Source organism: Desmodus rotundus, chromosome 7 (assembly GCF_022682495.2).
Source record: "Desmodus rotundus isolate HL8 chromosome 7, HLdesRot8A.1, whole genome shotgun sequence".
NCBI lineage: Eukaryota > Metazoa > Chordata > Mammalia > Chiroptera > Phyllostomidae > Desmodus > Desmodus rotundus.
In genome coordinates, this window is record NC_071393.1 from 27,816,461 (window position 1) to 27,839,556 (window position 23,096).

General features: G+C 39.6%; 1 protein-coding gene across 4 annotated transcripts in view; it reads right to left on the reverse strand.

Moving 5' to 3' along the window:
- Positions 1 to 23,096, reverse strand: part of OPCML (opioid binding protein/cell adhesion molecule like) — a 1,085,685-nt gene that overhangs the window by 346,825 nt on the left and 715,764 nt on the right. The window contains exon 3 of one of the 4 annotated variants that reach the window (XM_053928731.1): positions 5,465 to 5,541. The exons of the other annotated variants lie outside the window; for them this stretch is intronic. The gene's annotated coding sequence lies outside the window, so the exon portion shown is untranslated. The remainder of the gene's footprint in view (positions 1 to 5,464; positions 5,542 to 23,096) is intronic. 4 annotated transcript variants of the gene reach the window in all.

Genomic DNA, 23,096 nt, shown 5'->3' on the forward strand with positions numbered 1-23,096 from the left:
CTTCTTTGGGTGGTACATTTATGAGCGTACTTCCAAACTAAGAAAAAGAAAGCAATGGGTGGGCGTGTGGAAGAGAAACTTAGGAAGAATGACTCTTACTATTAGTCCAAGTACTTTTTTTTACTGCTTTTGTGTACTACTTAATGGTGAATACCAGAACAACTTGGTGGGGTGGGGTAAAAGTGGGGGTACATGGCAGCAAGAAGCCAAATCCCAAAGCCCAAACTTGCTATCATTCAAGTTACAATACTCATTCTTTTAGTAATGAATTTGAATGTTTTTCTTATTCTGAGCATTTCCCCTTGTTTATAGTTGAGAGTTCTTTTTACCAGAAGGCAACATAGTACAGTTTTTAGGGCATGGGGCTAATAGCACCGAGTGACTGGATAACTTTGTAAATTTACCAATCAAGGCAAGGTACTTAACCTCTCTGTGCTTCAATTGCTTTACTAAGAAAAAGGAACAATGAGAGTACCTAAGTAGTAGAGTTGTTGTAAAGATTAAATTATTTTAGTAGGTAAGGCATTGAAAGCAATGTAAGCTATGCTATGAACTATTACTATTTAGTACAATATGTTTATTAAGAAGCGAAATGACCCTTCCTGATAAGAACACATGATACAGATTATATTCTTAATATCCACTTCCAGCCATTATGGGGTAACTGGATTAGACTAGCCCCATGGCCACAAACAGCTATGGAATACACGACACTGCTGCTTTCCAACAATGAACAACAGGCAGCATAAGACTGCAATTGCTGAGAGCAGATAACTCATAGTTGCCCAGGTTTCTACCTCAACACAATTTCCCAACCACATTGTAGAAACTTGCTGTCACAGCGGAGCACTGCATTCCTGCTGAGCTGAGGTAGACAAGATCACAGTTCAGGGCAGCTGGAGTTGCTAGGGTCCACAGGTGGGAAATTGGAGAGGAGGAAACTACACAAAAAAGAAACCTCAGAATTCTCTCTGGGAGTCCCTACAAGTCTGTGACTGAGGGAGTCCCCTACTGGGAAGACAGTCAGATGGCAGCTGCTATGAAATTGAGAACAGAACATAGGTACCATAGGCACTGTGGTGGGGGGGGGGAGGGGAGTGGGAAGCAATGCCCAGATATTTGGGAGTTTGGACCCTGCCAGAATGTTTAACTCTACTTCTCAACCCACTGAGCTCCAGCTGAGACACCAAAAGGGTGGCCCTTAGAAGTAAGAACCACATATAGAGCAAGACCTACTCTAGGTCCTTTCAGCAAAAGCTAAAAAGAAGCCCTAACAATGAAACCCAAAGTGGATACAGAGTTTGGAGGCTGAATCTTGGTAAACTAGATCACTGTAGTCTGCCAGTGATTAAACTGCCTGCTAAAATGAAAATCAATAGTCTTCAGAGTAAGGGAACAGAATCTAGAGAGCCTACAATTTATTATTCATAATCCCAGTATTCAATCAAAAATCAATAATCAGAAAAAAGAGAAAAATGTGATTTATACTTTAGAATAAAAGCAATCAATAGAAACTGAATCCAAGATACAGAGATGTTGAGCTTAACAGGCAGCCATATTTAAACAGCTGTTTTATAAATATAAGTATTTAACAAATTCAACAAAAAACATGTTCACAAAATTATAGAAATTATGATAAATGAGTAAGCAAATAGAAAATCTCAACATAAAAATGAAAACTACTTAAAGAGAATCAAATGGAAATTCTAGAACAGAAATGTATATCGCTGAAAAATATTTTTAATTTTTTTAAATTTATTGATTTAGAGAGAGAGAAAGGGGGGAGAGAGAGAGAGAGATTTGTTGTTCCATCTATTCATGTGCTCATTGGTTGATTCTTGTATGTGCCCTGACCAGGGATCAAACCTGCAACCTTGGCACATTGGGCCAATGCTCCAACCAACTAAGCTACCCAGCCAGGGCCTGAAATGAAAATTTCACTGGATGGTCTCAATAGCAGATTCAAGATGACATTTTACAAAGTCAGTTCATTGATAAATAAATACATTTATCTAATAAAATATTTTCCTAATAAATACATACAATAAATAGAAGTTATCCAATTTCTATAATGGAAAAAGAAACAAGATTTAATAGAGGTAAACAGAACCTCTGGGACACACAGAACACTATCAATGGACTAATTTATGTGTAATTGGTGGCCAAATAAAAAAAGACTGATTATGGGCAGACAACCATTTAAAGATATAATGACAGAGATCTTCTCAAAATTTACTTTTAAAATGCCACCAATCTATAAATCCAATAAGTTTAGCAATCATCAAAGAGAATAAATATTAAAAGAACCAACCTCGGCACATCATAGTCAAACTGCTGAAGACCAAGGGAAAAGGGAGCGTTGAATACAAGTTAGAACCATAACAGCTCTCTGGCTTCCCATCCAAACAATGGAGTGTGGACGCCGATGGGACGACCTGTCTAAAGTGCTAGAAGGGAAGACTCAACCCAGGTTTCCTTGCCTAGTGGAAATGTCCCAAGCAAGCATGAAATAAGGACCTTTTCTATAAATGAAAGCTTTGAAAATTTGTTTTCAGCCTATATGCACTGCAGGAAAGGTTAAACAATATTTTTCAATTCAAAGGAGAATGATACCAGATAAAAACTGACACCTATAGCTAGAAATGAATAGCATCAGAAAGGGTAAGTACAAATGATTAAGTTTATTTACTTCTCATGATTTACTTAAAAAACAAACAAACACTACTGACTGTTTAAAGCAAAATTGTAACAGTACTAGGTGGCATTCGAAGCATATGTAGCCGTAAAAGATGTGACAATCACACAGGAAACGGGACAGGTGAATGGGGTGGACAGTGGGGAGGGGGAATCAGGAATTGTCAGGTGTGGAGTATAAAAAATTAAAGATGCATATTGTTAATTACAGAGAAACCAATAAAAAGAATAATAATAATAATAATAATAAAGAGTTACAGCTAAGAAGTTAATAGAAGAAATAATTTAAAACTAAAAATACCATAAAAGAAAGGTAGGAAAGGAAAATTAGAAAAAATGTAGAAATAAAAAAAGAAATAGCAATATGGTAGACTTAAATCAAACCAAAACAATAATTACAGAAAATATAAATGGATTTAAAATCTTAATTAAAAGGCAGGGATTATCAGAATGACTAAAAAAGTAAAACCCAACTATAAGCTACTTGCAAAAGATGCATTTTAAATATAAAGATCTAGACAAGCTGAAATAAAAGCATGAAGGACATACACCATGGAAAGTGAGTAAGCACAGGAAGGCTGACCTGGCAATACTAATTTCAGACAAGTAGACATCAGGAAAAGGTGTGTTACAAGAGATAATGAGAACCAGCTCACGATGAAAAGAGCATTCGCCCAGAGGACATGGCCCTTGTAAACATCTGCTCATCTAATGACAGAGGATCAAAATCCATGAGCAAAAACAGACATAATTAAAAGGGGAAATACACACATTTACAACTGAAATTGAATGTTTTAGTTTTACTTACTCAGTAATTGCAATAAAAAAGTAGGCAAAAAATGAGGGAGGAAATGGAATATCCAAATGCTACCAAGCAACTCAGTCTGACACATTTTACAAGGAACAGTGACATAAAAGAATACATACACACATTCTTTTCAAACAGATATGGAATGTCTACCGAGACAGACCATGTTCTGACCACAAAATTGGCATGAATAAATTTTATAGCCTGATTTGGAAATTAAATAAAAAACATACATTTCTAAATAAGCCATGGGTCAAGTAAAAACCATAGGGAAATTACAGAATAATTCCAACTGGAGAATAATTCAATATAGTATATCAAAATTTGAGAGATGCAGCTAACAATGCTCACAGGGAAATTTGTAATTTTGAAATGCCTGTACTAGAAGATAAGACGAACTCAATAACCTGTGTTTCCCCCTCAAGAAGAGAGAATAAGAACAATCTTAAACTTAATTATAAAGACATAAAAATAATGAATGTAAGCTCAAAAATCAATGAACTAGGGTATAAACAATACAGAAAATTAAACCAGCGTGCAGTCATTTGAAAAGATTAATAACATTCACAAAAATTCCTAGCAAGAATAATCATGGAGAAAAGAGAGAAGAACAAATTACCAGCATCAAGAATGAAATTGGGATATCACTAGAGAACCCACAGATATTAATAGGATACTAGAGAAAGCATTAACTTTATGTTCTTAAATTTGATGTTAAATTAAAAAAACAAATTCCTTGAAAAAAACACATTTTATAGAAAATCTGAAAACCCCATGTCAATTCAAAGAATAGAATTCATAAATTTTTAAAAAAATATCTTCTTACAAACAAAACCCCAGCCTTATTTTCACTGGTAAACTCTAGCATTAATTCAAGGGATAATTAATACCACTCTTACACAAGTTCTTTCAGAAAATAGAGAAAAAGGAAATGCTTCCCAAATCATTTGTGAAACCAGCAAAAACTCCGATTCTTAAACTTGATGAAGTAATTACAATTAAAAAATTACGTATCACATGAATAGATATGTATTTTTCATTCATTCATTTGAGATGTTTTTAATGAGCTTTATGCCAGCAATGTGTCAGATTGAACCATACTAATTTCTGTAAGTTTAACAAATTGTCAGATGTTAGCAATTCCGTTTGCTTCAATTTATATGAGGTGCTGGGAGTGAAGCAAATATAGTTCTCTACCGGAGGAGAGCTGCCTGTCTCTCGGGGCAGAGAGACATGTACACAGATGATTCTAAGGAAGTGCGGTGCGTGCCGCGACTGTTGCAGGATGTGGCACTGTCGTGGCACAGCTACAGCCTGGATCAGAAATCTCCACCTGCACTATCTCGATGTGAAATATGAGTAGGAGTTCAGCAGGCAAAACAACGGGGAAGAACAGAGCTACGAGAAAGCACAGCAAGTCAGGGCAATCCGAAAAGATTTGATACATCCAAAAATAAAGGAAAGAAAACTGCAGTGGAGATGACGAAGAACAGTGCCGGGGTCGTGGCACATACGGTGAAGGCTGGAGAAGGGATCCTGAAAGTCGTCCCACGTTTTCCCAAAGAAATCTGATGTGTGTGGTCATAGCTTCCAGACTGGGTTGTAACCTGAGCAAACGTGTAGCCCCTTCGTTAGTGAGAAGCAAACAGGACTGTGAGCAGGCATGATTGTCTTCTTTCCTTACCTTATTTCTCCTGCAGCATCCTGGCTGCTGACTCATTAATGATACAGATATGAAGCAATTTGGGATTGCTCAGAATTTCTCTTGGAAAAGCACACAGAAACACAGAGCAAAAAGAACTCTCTTCACACAGTCACACATCATTGATTATGCCATCAGTATGCTTTTGAGACTGCTTTGAGAAGGGCTCTTAGCGATAACCAGGGCCTCTGGCCAAACCACAACACTCGGCTGCCTAAAGTGCTAACTTTCAGTTACGAATATAATGCAGATGTCAATACCTTGTTATGCTGAAAGCCAAAAAGAGAAGTTTTGCTTTGTCTGTGCAGCCAAAACTGGTCGGCTCTGGAAGGCCACACTAAAAAAAAAAAAAGCTGTGTAAAGCGCTTAAAGAGCAAGTGCCACTCACTCTTGGGATTTATTTGTCAATCATTATTTTAATTCTCATCTGAAAATATGTTTATGGATTTTAGAGAGAGAGGAAGGTGGGGGGAGAGAGAGATCTATCAATTGACTCCCATATGTGCCCAGCTGGGAATTGAACCCGCAACGTAGGTATGTCCCTGAACAGGAATCAAACCTGCAACCTTTTGGTGTATGGGATGATGCTTCAACCAATTAAGCCACCCAGACAGGGCACTCTTGGGATTGAAAAGGAAACACAGAAGCAGCAAATAATTAATACTAAAATAATTTTAGTCAATGACACTAACCATCTTCCTTACTAAACCATTCACTGAATCTAAGAATCAACAAACATGACTGATTAAAGACTATTTTCCTTGTCCACTGTGATTGTGTTGTTAACAAGCAGTAGAATCACCAAATGGCGTGGGAGGAGGGCAGAAAGCAGTGAGCAGAGCGGTAAGGGGACTGACGTCCCCTATGCTCCCCACCCCAACCCCATGATTGAGGGCTGACTTAGGAACCTCAAGTGGACGGGGCAGCTGCCTGCAATAGTTAACACATGTGGTATCCTCACAATGTGCCAGGCACTGGGCTGAGTGCTTTTCCAGGATCATTTCATTTCAGCTCACATGGGCTTATGGAGCTTATTTTATGGTTCTTGCTATTAGATTGTAAATTTTAACGTTTTTAATATTATATCTCTAAATGTTCCCTAGGGTAAATAAGAGACTGGATTATCCAATAAGCACAATACACTGGTAGTCCATTTATTTAAATGTCATCTTAAAAAATAAAAACTTTAGTTAAAAATGTCATCTCTTAAGTATCTGTTTATGATTTATAGCTAACGTCTATGAGACTGGTCTCTGAATGGTGCTTGCCCAACACCAGCACGTCTAGACGAAGATCTGAAGGAAATATTAAAAGGCGTGTTGAATGTGGAATTTGGTGAGTGTATCTTCAGGAGGTCTGCTCTTGATGACTGCATAACACCTGATGGCAGAGGGTGGAGGAGGGTCACCTGTCACCCATTGTACAGGATGGCCCCCTAGGGAGTGAATTTTCCATCTCGAGTGAGGCCAGCTCCTTAACCTGACTTGGATAGACTTCCAGGATCTTCCAGGAGCTAAAGCAGCCTGCTTGGAAATTCATTCCAGGAGTTGACAGTCTTTGGAATGCTTCTTGGAAATGCAACTGATGGCTTCCCTGTCAGCTTGAGGGGCCTCTGAAAGGTGCAGTTTTAGGTATTCACAACAGGTGCACACTACCTACCTGCCAAATCTTTGCACAGGTTCAGAATTTTATAAAGACCCCCAAAATGTTAATTAGTCAAATTACTCTCAGATGCAATCTAAACTTATCTCCTCTCTTGCTTGGGAATTGGGGACTGTGGACACTATTCTCACTGTTAAAATCCTGCCCAGGCAGAACAATTATTCTTAAATTTTTCTCTCTTCTCTTTTCAACACCAAGGAACTTTAGTTCTTGTCGCCTTTCCTTAGACTTACTGTTTACAGAATCGCAAGCTCACGGGGGACTTGATGATACCACCCAATCCATAATTATCTTCAGGAATGATCTGGACCCCCTCCGATTTTCTCTCATATAGTGTCATCTCGTCTGGGCCAGTTTTCTAGAGGAGCCTGATTAGGCCCCAGGGGAGTGAGAGGGAGGAAAACAGGGTGATTGTTTTGGTTTAAAGGTCTGCCCTGGACATGCCGACACCTCTTTCTTTCACTTACGGTTTTTATCTTTTCTTTTCTTATATGTCTATATTTATAGCTTAGTTAGATATCAGAATGGGGACAGAAATAAATCCTTTGCTGTCTAAGTAGAGCCCCACATATTAATGAACTCCCACCGTTCAACTGCTCTGGGATGCCAGCATCCCCACAGGAAATTAACAAGAGCTTTAATCACTCAGAGACTGGAAAGGTCAGTGCCCACTAAGGGTTCAAATGCAGAGGCTGCAGCACAGTTTTCCAAGCAGAACAACAACCCATGCATTTTTAAGAGTATTATAGTCCATCAGCAGGCAGATGGATAAAAGTATCGACCTAGTCATAGGATAAAGGAACATAAGCACAGAACCACTAGTTGCTTATGTTCATATTATATATGCAAAGATTTTTGCCATCCCTTCTATATCTTAGTTTATTTTTCCAACTTGGAGGCAGTGGCATACAGCATAAAATACCTGAACTAGTGTAGATCCCCCAAATTTAGCCTAAGATTTAGCATTGCTAATGTGCATCATCTTCAACCAGTGGCCCATTTAACCCAATCTTAAGAATTCAGAATCTTAAGGAGTGGACAGGACTGGGGAGAAGCACATCCAGATTTAGCCATTTCCCTGAGCGGCCAAGATTATCCCATCCTCCAGCAGCCTAGCAAAACAATCCTTCCGCCAGTCGTTGCAAGTGCAGATCAATTTCTTTAATTCTCCTGCCTGTGTCTGAGAGGTGAACCTGAACAACAGGAGGTGGTAAAAGGTAGGGGTAGGCATAATATCATCTACTGCACTAAATGTTCCTGACCTACGCTGCAGCGGGAAGGAAACCCAATCAAAGAAATAGCGTTTTGTTGGCACTTAAAAATTAGCATTACTGAAACGAGGGAAGGAGGACGTTTTAAAGTCAAATTCTGCAAAGAGGATATAAATGGAAAGCTAAGGAAAGACTATTAGAGATAGCAATTAGGTGGTTACTGGAAATGTTTTACAGTATAGTTTCAATAGCATGACAAGTAGAGAACCAGGTGGTCTTCTCCTTTTTTCTGCTTATTAAAAGTGGATCAAAGAGTTAGAACTCAACTAACATTCCACTTCCAGCTAAATTTAATTGCTCCCTTCTCAGAACCACGACGACCTTGACCATCTTACCACTAATTCATTTCCTACTCTGTTATTACAAAGACTGTAGGTTGTGTTGTTCGTTATCTTCTTGTGTATTATCTTCCTCACTCACTTAAACTTTCCTTGTGGGCACTCGTCTATTTCCACTAGTACTTGCCTATGTTTCCCTAGCCCTTAATACAGAGAGCTGCATAAAGTACGTGATCCAAAAGTATTTGCTGAAATCTGGATAGTTTAGATCTTCGTGGAAGTCCTCCAATGAGAGGTTTGCCCTTCTGTGATTTAGTAAACGAGACCCCCCTGAAAATACTAAGCTGTCCTATGTAAGATGCAAACTCTCAAATACAGCTATTACAGTATCAATGAAATATCCCCCTGTTGAGTCACATGGGTTCTATTTTTTATAATTTGATTGCTTTTGAATTTAATTTCTATGAATTTGGTACAAGTTTCTCTTTAGATATCTTTACATTTTGATGATGTCTTAATTAAGGAAATCTTGGTTCTGACTTTATATAGGTAAAAAATGATGTTCACTCATATATAAAAAAATTTTAAACCTATAATATATCTAGAAATAATTTTTATGAATTACAATTAGGTAGCATTTCTGAAATCAATTTTTAAAGGTGGCAATTAGTATTCTAAACATATTTCCCACAGAAAGAATATTAAGAGACTTGACTGATTTAACAGGAGACCCTACAAAAGCTTCTTTAATTCTATATTATCATACAATGACAGATAGTGATCACCTAGCATAATCATTTCATTGTACAGTATACACTAAAAGCTCAACCATCACCATTAGAAATTCACACCATCAGTACGTGCTACTGCATGCTGTAGGAGCTCTGCCTTCTCTTCTATATTCTTATTTTAAATCTCACTTTTATCTAAACCCTATCTTAATTGGTGGGAATGTCTTTAAAGATTCACCACTTTCAGTCCTCAATATCAAGTCCAAACTCCTTGGTACAGAAACTCTTCATGATCTGTTTTGTCTCCAGCTTCACCTCGCCCCACTGACCCTTTAAACTCTTCCTTCCAGCAACAATGAACTACTTCAATTTGCCAAATCCCTCTTCTTCTCTCTCACCTCTGCTGCTTCCCCCATTGTACCTTCTCTTTTCTAATTCATTTGCCCTCAGTCTCAGCTTAAACATAGTCTTAAATGTAGGTGATGTTGGAGAAGCCAGCATTCCTGTCCCTTTTCTGCAGGTATTCGTTTTATGCACATCAACATCATCCTTTCAAAGACCATGTCCACTGTGCTGACATCATCCCTTTGGTAGTCTATCTTCAGAAACTGGACCTTAAGCTTAAGTAAGTTTGTCATCACACTCAAACCCCAGCACCTAGACTAGTTCAGAGTACAAAGTGTGTGTCTAATAGATAATTGATAAATGTTGAATGGTTGGCAGCAGTCATTTCCAAGTTCATAGTTTCCTTCATGCCTTCTTTCTTTCAAAATATTTTTGAATGTTCATTGTGAATGAAGTGAAACTAGGTACCAGAGTGATATGTACTAGGCCATGGAGAGTGATGAGTGGGATTCATTGCCTGCCCTATTAGAGCTCCCTGTGATGGGAAAATTAGGGTTTTGGACTTCAGACTTCAGTGGAACAGAGGATCCTTGTGGCAACAGCTCCACGAGAGGCAAGAATTATCACTGGTGTGATGAGATTGGTCCTAAAGACACTGCCTCCAAAAACACACAGTCACTCATAAATGCTCTGAACTAAATGGATCTGATGGATTTAGAAGTAAAGAGGTTGTACTTAATCATTGTGAAGCCTTTATTGGGAACTTACAAAAAGCATCTTTCCCCAAAGTGCTCCATTTCATTTTTACCTAATTTTAGTGACCCTCATAAAACCCTCTGCTGTGAGTTCAAGTCTTTGGCCCAAGTGATCATTATTGCCCACCTGGACTACATTAATAATTTTCTAACTTATCTCTTTGCTAGCAGGTTTATTAAATTAAATTCACTCCTCGTTCCTTTGTGAGTCATTTTTTATAAAACATTTATCAGATTATGTCTTCCCTTTTGGTGACCAACCAGGATTTTCAAGTCTTTCTAGAAGAATACAAGGCTCATTATCTTGGCCTGTTGGTTCACTGAGTATTTGAAGAATCCTCTATTAGAAATCATATGTCAGAGACTTCTTAAGAAGTGTGTGCTCATGTAAGGAAACACAAACATTAAAGCATTAGAAAAATAGTAGATAAGAAATAAAGGTTAAAATGTTTCAATGAGTGCCTTCACTCTTAGCATCAAGTTCAAAGTCCTTAGCAATGGAATTTAAAGTACTTTGGGACCTGGCTTCTCATTCCCACCTTGGATTCTTTTCCCCAAAATATGTCATGCTTTCTTATGCCTCGGTATAATTTCTGTGGTTTGAAAATGAAATGGATGGCTAAGAAAAGTGAATAAAGAGTACTCTCACAAGCAGGTTGGTTGTGAGGAGAAAGGAAAAGAATGACATTTAAAAGAGGTCATGGGCTGAGATAATTCTTAAAATTGTTATTCTTTGAAATTTTTCTAAAAAATCATTTTTATGTGTTACGACATAGAAAACAGTTGAAGGTGGCTATGTACAGGAGGGACAGGATTTTCAATGGAATAGAATTCTGGAAGAGAAGTAGATGGACGTAGAGAAATGTCTCAAGTGCTAGCCTGGGAACCATGGAGGAGAGATAAGATGGGTACTCAATGCAAATAAAAGAATGAGAGAGAGAATCAGTTTGAGGCTGCTCACACCTGATGGTCCAATTGTCTTCTGTGAAAGTAAAAAATGAGGTCCGCTGGTGGGCGTGTGAGGGTGGTGAGGGCAGGTGGGCTCTGAAGGTGGGTGAGTAGGGCTGGCATAGCTGCACTGTCAAAGGAGAGGGAGACTGTGCTAAGTAAGCACCCAGAGGGTTCTAAGAATCAAGAGAATTCATGTGGCATGGTATTTGTTTCCACTTACATGGTATTGTGATTTAAAAAGCAGTTTTTTCTTGGTCAGTACTGATCTACAGCAGGGCTTGGCACATGGTTTGTGAAAAAGGCCATAGAGTGAATCTTTAGGTTTCATGGGTCATGCGGATACCCAATTCTGTCATTTGCTAGCATCCATAGACAACATGTACCAATATGACTTTATGAACAGGCACTGATATTTCATATGATTTGCATGTATCATGAAATTTTTTTTGATTTTTCAATCATTTTAAAGTGTAAAAATCATTTTTAACTCAAGAGGTGATATAAAAACAGGAAGTGGACTGCATTTGTCCCAAGGGCCATAGTTTGCAGACCTTTGTCTAGCATACTGCAAATGCTTTTCTTATTTGTTCATGTACAACACTTCTACCTTCACATCTGTTTAGTAACTGTCTTTTCTATTTATTTCCCATTCGGTTCTCATGGGTGAACTTTCAAACAAAAGATATATGCATTTACTCCAAATGCAGATAAGACTTCTTGTTTATAGCAAAAAGAGATGCCTGATACCTTGGTGTTCAGGGAGCAAGGCTACTACTCACAGGAGATGCAGAAAACTGGGAATCACAAAGCAAGTTCAAGAGCCTTGAATGAGTTGTTGTTCTATTGTAGGATTGCATTATAATATTCCTATGACCTAGATATAACAGATATGCAGTCTGCATTTTCCTTCATCCTAGGCTATACGTAAAAATCTCCTCTATCAATAGGTATATTTATCTTTTACAAAATCAGTGGGACAATGGAAAGAGAGGTGTAGGGAGTCAACAAATGAACAGGGGGAGATTCGGTTCTTTATTGATCTCATAAAAACCACAAGTGAGTAGGAAACTGGCATCAAGAGACTCCAAGATTGGAAAGAAACAGTTTCCCTCAAAAAATATTTCTGTGCTCCTGTCCTCGCCCAATAAATGAAATCAGACCCTTTAGTGGACTTCCAGACTCACTGAAGAGTGAGTAGCAACAATGGATGCTGGCTCAGGTGGTATTAATGTGGGTAGCCCTTGTAAAGATGATGGATGTTGCCAAATGATAATTTTCTCTGTGTGGTGGCTATGATTGATCTGTGGCTTGATGTGATGGTTGAGGTTTTCACATTCAATCTTAAAGAAAAAATATCATGTCATCATACAATGGGAGTTTCAAATGACTAGGGTTGGGGATGGGGCTGGGTATTGCTTTGCTTTTGAAGAAGGCTCACTATGAAAAGAGAACATTTATTTAAAACAAATCCACCAAGCCAGTGGTGGCCAGCACATATAAATTTATTAAGGCAGAGTTCCAATAAAATTTGTTTTGCATTTGTCTCGACCCTGCAGTCCTAGGTAGGAAACTGAAGGATCTGGGGCCACAGAGAGCATTTTCATCTCTTCTTTTTGTCTTTGAAAAAGAAAATAGGATTTGTGAAGCAGACAACTGTCTACGTAGATGATACTAAAGAAAAATACAGCTTGCTTTTCTGGAAAGATGCCTGTGCTATCACACCGGTGACAAGGGCAGGAAACATCCCATAATTCCTAAAAATAGAATAATGAGTTTGCCAGGAGACAACTCAGCTTTACCAAGAGGGCTTCACATTTAAATTTCAGGGACAAAAGGGAAGAAAATAGGTAAAACTTTATTTTAGAAGATAATAAGTACAATCTAACAAAAAAGTATAATGAAGGAAGTGCCTAGTAATTATCAGGAGAAAACACAGTGACAAAAGTCTGTATTAACCAATTCAAAAAATGTTTCTAGTGAACAAAATGAACTTTAAACTTTAGTGTACAGAGGTGAACTAAAATAATTTAAGAATCACCAAGACAGGATAAAATAGTGACCATAATATAGCAGTACAAGAGTGGAAGTCATTCTAAGGTAACATGAGATAGAAGAAGAGGTAGAAAGAGGCATTTTTTATTAAGAAAGCGTAAACCTGAAAATAGATATTTCATGATGGATGGAGCCCCACTAAGAGTATTTGGCCTTGCTGAGAACTAGGAGAAGAGGATCCAGGACCCAAATATTAACAGATGAAACAACGGTAGAAACTGTGATCCTGGAAAAGAGAACTACAAAATAAATCTAAAGAATTCCATTTTCTGCAGAACTTTCTTTTAATTCCCCACACGCCCCCATAGTCAGAATCATCATGCTCTCCAGCTTGCCTTGTTCTATTTTATATGTCCAACTAATAGTTGTTAGCACTTTATTTTGTGGTCACTCCTTAAACAGCCATTTACTTAGCCGGACTGAGTTACTTGTCCTATTATTATTATTTTATTCTCTTAAACCCATTGTCAAGGACATTTGTAAAAAGCATTCAATAAATGCTTGTTAGATAAATGGACAAGGCAAAGGAAGGGATCAAGAAATCGAGGCAAGCTGGAAATAGGAAAACATTGATTTGTACATTAAAATTGTGGGGAACATAAAGCATATGTGAAATCTAACAATAAATACATTTTGGCTCCTTCCCGTGTTTCTAAAATAGCCCACAGATGGTGGATGTAGGAAGAGGAGAGTAGGTAAGATAGGACATATATTTATGCAGGAAATGGATATATATAGACAAAAGAAGTTAGTAAGTCATTGGTCAGGTAACCTGGAGATTCTAATTTAGGTAGATTTGATATGTGACCTGGACTTCACATTTTTTTTCCATTCCTTATGATTTTCTTAAAATTTAATCTTTATTGTATTTTTCCCATTACCATTTAGTCCATTTATGCTCCCCATTGGCAATCACCACACTGTTGTCCATGTCCATGAGTCCTTTTTCCTTAATTCCTTTTTTATGTTTCATATACATGGTTTTTATGAGCAGTTATAGTCAAGAATCACTGAATTAGATGAATAAAAAATACATAAAACTTATTTTTCTGGGTACAATATAATAGTCATAACAGACTAATGTTTTTCCTAATACAATGTTTAAAGCTGTATAAATTACATTAAATTAGATTTTTAAAGGTAACTAGAGAGCTGCAGGTATAAAGACTAGATGATCTCAGTTCCAGAGAAGAAAGAATCATTCAGGGGATCGTCAACTTCTCTCTGCTCACCACCCCCAGCTTGGAACTTGGGCAAGGAAACTGAACTCGATTCATGCAGAAGAACCTCATGGGGATAAAGAGAAGCAGTGAAGTTTTTTACTAAGAGTGCAAGGCCGGAGTGACACACTAAAACCTTCAGGCACCTCGAACGCATGGCTAGCTCTCACTGTGCAGCATCTGCTAGATCCGAGGGCTGCACAGGAAGCTGGGGAGCTATGTCAAAACTTCTGTAAGGCAAGTGAAATAATATGCAATTTTGTGGCATTAACAAAGGAAACATAGCTCTAGAGGTCCTTGATTCACCTTATGGATTTTAATTTTTCTATTAAAATTCTACAACTTTTCATCTATTTTGTTTACTTCTCTATTTCTTCAACGTATTGTAATGATTAATTTTATGTGTCACCTTGGCTTGACCATATTGTCCTCGTATTTGTTCAAACATTCTGGATGTTCCTGTCTTTTGATTAAGATTAACATTAAAAGCAATGGACTTGGAGAAAAGCAGATTGCTTTGCATCACATAGATGGACCTCATATAATCAGAGGAGGGCCTGAACAGCCCACCATGGCACTTGAACTTTAACACTGGCTCTTCCCTGCCTGCCCACTCTGCAGATTTTGGACTAGCCAGCCTGCATGATTGTGTGAGCCAATTTCTTAAAGTTTCTCTCTCTTTCTCTCTCTCTCTCTCTCATTCTCCCTCTTTATACATAATATATATTCTATTTCTCTAGAGAATACTAATATACATGTTAATCATAAATATAGGAATCATAAGTGGGTCTATTCCTATTACTTTGTTTCCTCTAGATTATCAGTCATATTTTTTGCCTTTTCACATACCTAGTATTTTTATTAATGTGAGATATTTTGTTCATGACAAGATAAGAAACTTCTCTTAAAGAAAACAACATCTGCAGCCACTCTGGTTCCTTTATACACCATGTCTGACATCCAATACAAAATAACTAGAGGCACAAAAATAAGACTGATAATTAGTAGAGAAAAAGAAGACATAGAAGCAGACCTACAGATGACACTTACTGAAGTTACAAACAGAGACTTTAAATAATGATGCTTAGTAAAGAAAATAAAGGGGAAAATGGACAAAATGAATAGAAGAATTGATCATTGTAACAAAGTATTTGAATCTATTAGAAAAGAATCACATGGAAATTCTAGAACTGAAAAGTACAATATATGAAAGCATTAATGCAAGAGATGAATTTATTATGTGGTTGCACATGAAATTAGCCATCTGGAAGTTAGGCCAATAAAACAATATTCAAATTGAAGAACTGATATGAAAGACAAATAAAGTGAAAGATACATGTTGTTTTCTATGACCAAAATATCTCTGGAAATATACACCAGACGCAAAACTGGTAACACAGATGGTCTTTAGGAACTGGGTTGCTGGAAGTCAGGGAGTCTTTTCACTCTTTCCATTGCCTTCTTTTTGAATTTTTACCCTACTGCCTATTGAAGTAAAATGAAACAGTAAAGGAAAATAAAACTAATAAAAAAATGTTTGATGTGATTTCTTAGAGGAAAAAAACTGTCCTTAAGGTAATTAAGGAGGGTGGAGCAATGAAAATGTCAGGGAAAAAAGTGATAGCTTTATGGAAGGACACTAATATCACCCACATTGGCACAGGATGCATACGATAGATTGTTAAAACCAATTGGCAAACTGACAATCTTCATTCATTCATTCAACAAATATTTGTTAGGTTCCTATCCTGTGCCAGACTATGTGAAGCAGTAAGGAGACAAGGGTGAAAAAAATATGCAGGTCCCTGACCTCAAGTCAGGAAACAGGTACTTAAAAAGCAATTGGAAGCATTTATTGAGAGAGGGAGGGAGGGAAAGAGAGAGGTGTGTATGTATTCAAGAGTGATAAAAACAGTAAAGACATTTTACTGGAAACTTCATTACGCTAAAAGAGGTCCATATTTATTTTGGACTGTTCTTGAAAAAATTTTGTCTCTGAAGAAAGAAAAAATACTGAGAAAGATATATTTGGACAAAATGAAGGCATTAATTATTTAGAGAACTGTAAGCTACAAGAGAATAGGGACGTTGTCACTCTACTTCTGAATCACATCCCCAAAACAGTGGGCCCATGGTAAGCACACAATCACATGTGTGGAATAATTTAATCAATAAGAAAGCCTTAAAGTATGGACTGCAAAGGTAAACATTCTAAAATTTTCATTACAAATGTACATTTCATCTGTTTATGTGTTGAGCAGGCTTTTGAACAGGGGAAATGTGATTTGATATTATAAGGATATTTCTTGTTGTTTGTAATAGTAAAAATATTACTCAGGAATTAAATGAAATATAGCATAGCCATATGGTGAACTGTTGTGCATCCATTACAAATTATGTGACAGAAGGGTATTTAAATGACACAAAAATATACATGTTTTATAAAGTAAAAAGGCATGTTATAAACACTTGTATAATATTTTCTCATTTTTAAGAAGACAAAATATGTTCATGTTTATACTTATGATACCAGTGTTTAGTGTTGAGTTGTAGGGTAAGTTTTACTTTCCTTTTAATTATCTATTCTTCACTCAAGAAATATAGTAATGAATAGCTTTGATAACTTATGCTAAGCATATTTTTATTTCTAAATAACCACCCAAACAACTTACATAACAAAGCATGTTGTAACTGGGGGCAGCCACGCTCTTCATAGTGACGTGGAGGAATAATAGGATCAAATTTCCTTTAATGACCTGTGTTAGCCTACAATCTTCAGAGTCTGGAGCTTGTCTGAATGCTTATATTCCTTCACTTATCCCATTTCCCCCATCTGGAAATGTTAGGGGGTCTTAGACATAGTCCGCACACAGTAAAATTTGAGAATGAATCGTACAAAGAAAGACATAAAATGAAATGCAAGGTATGAATTTCCTTCTTGCCATCTTGAGTTTCCAGGGGCCAAAAATAGGCAGGAACTCTAGATAGTGAAGGCTGTGAATTCCGAGAAAAAAGGGCAACTACTAAAAGGGCTCCTGGTGCTAACTGCGCTCAAATTGTAAAAAGACAGAGCCTAGCAGCCATTGCTGCACAAGGGCCTCTCATGCAAATGGCACTTCAGGAAGAAGCCAGCACTGAACTACCTGCCTCTGCACTGAACTGCCTCCCTACACTGTGTTTCTGCCATCTGAGCCACCCCTTATGAAGGAGTTCCTGGAATACCTATTTCAACCAATAAGGCTGAGGCTTTCCCCAACCAATCAGAGTTGCACAGCTCTGGCCAATCAGAGCAGCTCTATTGTTACCAACCAGGCCTCACGAGCACGAGAACAAACCAATCAGGGACCAGGGACGGGGACTTCTGTCTATATAATCCAACTCCCCGCTTGCTCAGAGGGCACAGTTTTCTTCATGAAAATCAGGAGACTGAGTCTCTCTGGCTGAGCTGAAACACAGAAGATGTCTACCAGAGCAAAGCGGAGCAAAGCGGCCTAGGGCAACCACTGAGGAGCAGAGCAGTTTCTTGCAAGAGAGGGGCCTGGCCCCAGTGCTGTTCTCCACCAGCGCCATATCACAATTGAGCTGTTTTTCAGTGAATAAAGTGTCCTTCTTCACCGCATCCCCAATTGGGGATTCCTGTTGGCCTTCAATTGACACCAACAACCATTAGCTGACAGGACACTACTTTGACGTGCAAATCCTGATAACCTCTTACTGTAAGTTATTCCTGTCCACCTTGCCATCCTCCTGAAACCACAAAAGTAGGAAGAGAAGCATCGCATTTCTTATTCCACACAGACATTTGAGGATGAATCTAATTAGGCCACCCAGTGGTTTACAAATACCCAGCCAGCCATGCCATCTCCCATTTCAAGAAAGCATAGGCTAAGATGGAGAGATAGAGAGATAGATGGTCTGCTTTTGATAATACATTGCCCAGTGCTACGCCCCACACTAAGTCATTAAGAAGATGTGCACCATTGGAAACCAGGGAGTTTAATGGGAGATGGGCAGCAGGGTTTCCGGAAACTGCTGAATTCACTACACACAGGGAAACAGTTACCTTTATATCTCAGGCAGTTTTGTGGCAGCAGAGAACACTAGCAATAGAACAATTAAAGCTTTTGCAAACATATAAAGTAAGAGATCATATTTAGCCTGTCCTCGCCTCATTGGGGCATTCATAATATGTAGCTGATACTTTCTTTTCCCTCACCGCCTCCCAACCCTGTCCTTCTGAGGGGCCCGATTACAGATGCCTAGCATAGAAGATTAGCCCAACCATTTTAGGCTTCTGGGTCAAACAGCAATAAGTGTTGTACCAAAAAGCCTACACTTACCAAATCAGTCTAATTGCATGTCCCTTAAACTTATGATCAACAGTGAGTCCTCAGATGCCACCCCAACTGCCCAGGTTAGAAGCAGGGTCAGAGCTTGACTACTCTTTTGCCGGGGCCCAGATGCAAATATGTCATGGTCACAGTAAGTGCTGCAGGTACACTTTTCAGTCCAAGCTTCAAGTTCAAATGATTTCCGCTGGTATAAGGAATACTAGCATAACAAAGGCAAGACAGTCTCAGCTGCTCCTGCCAGCTGAGGTGGCCTGGGACTGCAATGTCCCTGGAGTCCTTTCTTTCTCATTGCTAGTGAGGAACTCCAGACATCCCTTGAGCACAAGGAAAGTCAGAGGGGAGGCCCGTTGGGACCAGCCAGAGGTTTCCCTGGCTGTTAGCCCTACCGGTGCGTTCCCTATCTGCCTCTCGAAAGAGAAGTGGGAGAGTAGAGGGACCCACAGTGGAAGCTGATCAACTCCCATGTGCCAGACAGAGCAAGAACTTTGGGCAGTGACATGCGGGAGGAACAGCCCATTTAATGTGTTCTGATTCCCTCCTGTAAAGATGGGGAAATTATCTGCTTGCCTCGAATATCTTCATTAAAAATGCATTTAAGCTGTGAAGCTCTATGAAGGAGAGACCTGTAATACATGAAAGATTAGCCCCAGATTGCTGATTGGGCTATTTTATATCATTATGGTAATTAAGCCAGCAAGGCTGTTGTGCTGACTTCAACACTTTCCTCCATTTGCCTTTGTCTCTAATTCAAGGTATTTTTTTCCTCTTTCCATCTCTCAGCCTTCTTCCTGTCCTCCCCTTGGCACCCCTCCCCACCAAACATCTCCTCAGAGTCTGGGCTGGTCCTGTCTCATGCATATGCATCAAACTTCAGTCTGATTCAGCCTCCCATGGCTTCTCTGCAAACTTCATCCTGACTGTGCAGAGAAAAGGGAAGAAATTAATGGTAATTACAAGGTGTCAGTGGATATTACAACTCTCTATCTGATTGCCAGGGAAACACAATAAAAATGGAACATAATCAGCCAATTATTACAATGCAGAGTAAACAAATGAAGGCTTGTCTCTTATTCACCTTTTCTTACTTACTTCCTACCCTCCGGCCAGCACGCCTGGCTCAGGGCATGGTTAGAGGCCCTGTGAATGTATTCTGTGTAGGTCCCTGGGCACTGCACTCCAGCTGGCACTCCCCAGATGGTATGCAGAGCAGCCTTCTCCAGCGTGCATGATCAGGAGAGCCTGTTCAAAAATGCACAGGGATCACCCTCACCCCTGCCAGCACCCTGCCAGTCAACAGTACTCCTAAATTTCCCCACCTCGGGGATGGGCTCCATACTTCTTCCCACCACTTGTAAATATCATGACAACTTCTAGTAACAGATGCAAACCCTGCTCTCAGAGATACCTGGCAGACTTGCGACATTCCCTTGAGCAATCAGGGGTCTTGAGGCAATGGAGTATAAGGAGAAACATATGGGAAAGGCCTTTCCTCTGTAATAGATGATGAGAGAGAGCAGGTTGTGTATCCATGTGTTGTCCCATTGCAAAAGCAGTTCCAATAGTCCCGTCGGCTTCTTCGTCTTTACTAGTGACCCCGAGTCCCAGATCAGCACTCATGAAGGGAAGCAGACAAAAACCAAAACCAAGTCTTTCTCTTTCCCTGATGGGTACTGTTGGTTCGCAGTTGAGATTTTTAATAAAGGTACCATATGCAGATGTTCCCACCTATGTGCAGCCCTCACCCAGGAGCAGCCCTACTGTGTCCTAGTGGGCAGGTCAGCACGTAGGTGAGAAGACACAGTGCTTACGTCCCCTGGGGCCCTTCTGCAGTTTACTTTGCTCCTCCAATCTCAAGCACCTCCCCCGTAACAGTGCCCCTTCCATGAAGTCGTAGGATTAAAAAAATAATGCATGCCAAGTGCACCAAATGAATATTTGTTATTATATGACAATGTATGAAAGTTGTCTGTTTTTAATGTTTGAATCCATCTCTTTGTAAATTATATGCTTTGCCAATTACCTCAAGAAAATACTGTATTTTATGTTTAGGACTTTGGTGGGCACCCACCTCCACCTGGCCATCCTGCCTGGCTTCCCTAGGATGGTTGCTCCTTTGCTCACCCTGCCTCCCACCATTGTTTCTCCTAGTTTCCTCAGACCTGCACACAGCCTGCCAGCACTCCCTTCCAGTAGGACCTTGTGTCATAAGCTGCTGAAAACACAGAAGCCCTCACGAGGGGATCAAACATTTCTTCCCCCAGCACACTTACAAAACTAGGAGCACGTGTCCCTGCACTCCCTTCCCCAGCCTGTTAAAAGAGATGTTGTGTCTCAGACATTATCAGTGACTGACACCTCCCCATTCCTGGTGTCCTGGATGCCTACCCTCCTGCCTGCCTCCTCAAGGCCTTCAAGGCTGAGGTCACTGCCTCTCATCTGCATTGTCAGTATGTGCTTCCTGGTAATTGTTCCCATCAGCACCCAAACATTAGCTGGGACCTCTCACCTTTTAAAGAAATTAACAAAACAAACGAGCTTCCCTTTACCTCACCACGCCCACCATTTCCATCGCAGCTCTTTGTTCTGCCTCCCAGCAAAACATCACCAATAATTTTATGTGCTCTTTGTCTCCACTTACTCTCAATCCATTTTCTCGGGAACACACCCCATCAGGCTTTCTTCTCCACCACTCCTCTGAAATTGCTCCTGAAAGTCACCAACTACTTCCCTATTGTTGAAACTATTTGTTCTATGACAGGTTAACGGCATTCCATAGAACCACTCTCTTCTTTTTAAAAAGTGCCCCGTGATTCCTGTGACACACTCTCTCCTGATCGGCCTGAGAATGCTCCTACTTGGGGTCCTCTGTTGACCCTCTCCTTCTGTTGGACAACTAGTTGTTGGAGTGTCTTAGAATTAAGTCCTGAAGATCTTCTCCACTACCTGTGTCCCTCATGGATCTCACTGGTTCTGTTAGCAAACCTTCTGTATGCTGGAGACTCCCCAACTTAAACTCAGCCCTGACTGCTTCCTGCTTACTGGACCACCCCATTTGGATGTCTAAGAGAAGTTGCCAAATTTATCTGAAATCTTGCTTTCCGCATCACCACCTTCCTCCAAAAATAACTAATCCTCCTTCTTTGGCTTTCATTGTCTCACTCTGGGCAACCATGCCCCATGCAGCTACACCAGATAAAATCCCAATCATCACTGTTGATTTTCTTCTTTCTTTTTCCACATCCAGTCCATCAGATGCCCATGTTCATTACAGCTCTAACACTTCATTAGCATCTGTCCACGCTTTGCACCCCCTCTGCTGCCCTTCCCAGACCAGGTCAACCTCAGGTCCCGCTTGGACACTGCCATAGTACAATCAGTCCTATGGCTCTCACTCTCCCCTGTGCCTAATGTCCTACCCAGAAGGAACCTTTCCCATCTGAAAATCAGGGAACATGTCCCTTCAAAAAATCTCCCAATGGCTTTAAACTTCTGTTAAGAGAAAAAATATATCGCACACCTCCTATGCTTGTGGAGCCTCCTTCTCGTATCACAGTGCTCACTGTGCTCCCCCCGCACCAGGCTTCCGTGGACTCTGCCTGCCTAAGCCAGTGCACTGTCTCTTCCCAGGGTCTGGAAGACTCTCCCTGTAGACCCGGGATGGGAACATGCTCCTGCCTTTCATGCCTCAGCTTGGAGAGACTCTTCTGAATCATCACCTGAAGGAGCAATTCAACCCACCTCTGTCGGTCTTCACCACATTGCTGTTTTTCCATTCTTCACTGCCTTTATCATTAGTTGATATTACCTTTTAAGTCATTTATATACTTAATTATTACCTGGCTCCCCTTATTAGATCGTAGTCCTATGCCAGTAGTGATCTGCCTACTCTAGTCATGACTATATCCCCAACAATTTTAAAAATACCTGGTATATAGTTTACTTTGAAACATATTGACTTAGTAAATGAATGAGTAAATTACTTAGTGTCTAACATGGGCTGTGTATGGGTCTCTAGATACCAAGCAATCTAAGGATGCCCACAGTCCAGAGCTCAGCTCTGCTGCCCTCATCTCTCTCCATGAAAGCTCCCACTCCTAACTAGGGGGGCACATCTGGGTTTAAATGCCACCTCCTCCATTTGGCAAGTGTAACTGGACAAGTCGTTAAATCTGAGCTTCTGTTTTCTCAACAGTAAAATGAGATAATCGTATGTACTTCGAGAAATAATTATGAAGGTTAATGAGATAGAGTTTATAATGTAACCAGGCCTGGCAT